The following is a 1,150-nucleotide window of genomic DNA, read 5'->3' as shown; positions in this document are numbered from 1 at the left end:
ATACGGCTTAGAAGCTTTTCATGCATCGTTATACTGAAAGACCACTGACAAATGTTCAAGTGTTGACGTTAACACAGTCTTTTATTGGTTATACAGAGTTCAGAGGGGGCATGACTCCACCATCAGAAAAATATCCCTCATCATCACTATCAGAATCAGAAGATAAAGGACCATAACACGCTATTTTACAATACGTTGATCCGCCTGTGCCCCACAAATCATGTTCGCAGTCGCAAGCAAACCAGTTTTTACACAAATTGCAGCTCTTTAACTCACAGGGTAGATAGCGCGGTCTCTGGGATAGCTCATAATCCCTGTTATAGTCTAGATCAGAAAAATCTGCAGAATCTTTGTGACCACGGCGATTACCACAGGAATATAAAATCGGGGTGTCTTGAAGTGTTTGCTGTCTAGGTGTTATTAATTCAGAGGCTGCAAAATATAAAACACTTCCTGTTAGTGTGCTATCTGCTCCAGCAGCATTTACATTATTATAAATAAAAACATATTTACTTACCATTGCTGGGAGATAATGTAGCCTCATTCACCATTTCACAGGCTGTCCGTGTCTGTACCTCATCATTCAAGTTACAGCACACCATGCTACAGTCATGCAACACAGGTCTGAATAAAAAATTTTCTTTATCATAACCCCTGCAACAGATTTTGTTGCATTCTGCCGGCTGGGGCCTTGTATCAGAGTGTTTGACGCTAGCTTTTGCTGGTTTAAAAACAGCTTTGGAATCAGAGGTTGCCATCTTCAAAAGACTGCTGGAATTAAATCGCTAGCTGTTCAGGCCTGCCCGCACAAACTCCCTTGCCCCTTGCAATGCCACGCCCTTGAGCATTGCGCCTGCCCAGATCACGGGAGTATGACATGCCCGGGCATGTCCCAAACAAGGCCTCAGAAACATGCATGCGCGGAATCGCGGTCCTGACACGCCTGAACAAGTTTTAAACCCCTACTTGCCGCCTGGCTGCTTGCCTCTTGTGAGCATTTTAATTCCTGTTAATATTCCTTGTTTTTTGCTATAGCGGGGACAGATTAAATTTTATTCAGGGTGCAAATGGCAAAATATGTGTCTTTAGATTTTTACAAAGGTGAAAACCAGCTGGGGTTTTTAAAAGGGCCGTGGTTTGTTTGTTTTTT

General features: G+C 43.0%; 1 long non-coding RNA gene across 1 annotated transcript; it reads right to left on the bottom strand.

Annotated features, from left to right (window-relative positions):
* Positions 1–58: 58 nt before the first annotated feature.
* LOC107297664 lies at positions 59–900 on the bottom strand. Its single transcript, XR_001549131.1, has 2 exons — positions 518–900; positions 59–432 (listed from the first exon to the last, which is right to left on the bottom strand). It is a non-coding gene; the product is annotated as an uncharacterized LOC107297664 (long non-coding RNA).
* Positions 901–1,150: the final 250 nt, after the last annotated feature.

This window comes from Protobothrops mucrosquamatus, unplaced genomic scaffold (genome assembly GCF_001527695.2).
Source record: "Protobothrops mucrosquamatus isolate PMUCROS unplaced genomic scaffold, P.Mucros_1.0 scaffold3449, whole genome shotgun sequence".
Lineage (NCBI taxonomy): Eukaryota > Metazoa > Chordata > Lepidosauria > Squamata > Viperidae > Protobothrops > Protobothrops mucrosquamatus.
Note: the sequence above shows the minus strand (reverse complement) of the source record. Positions and strands in the feature narration are given on the sequence as shown.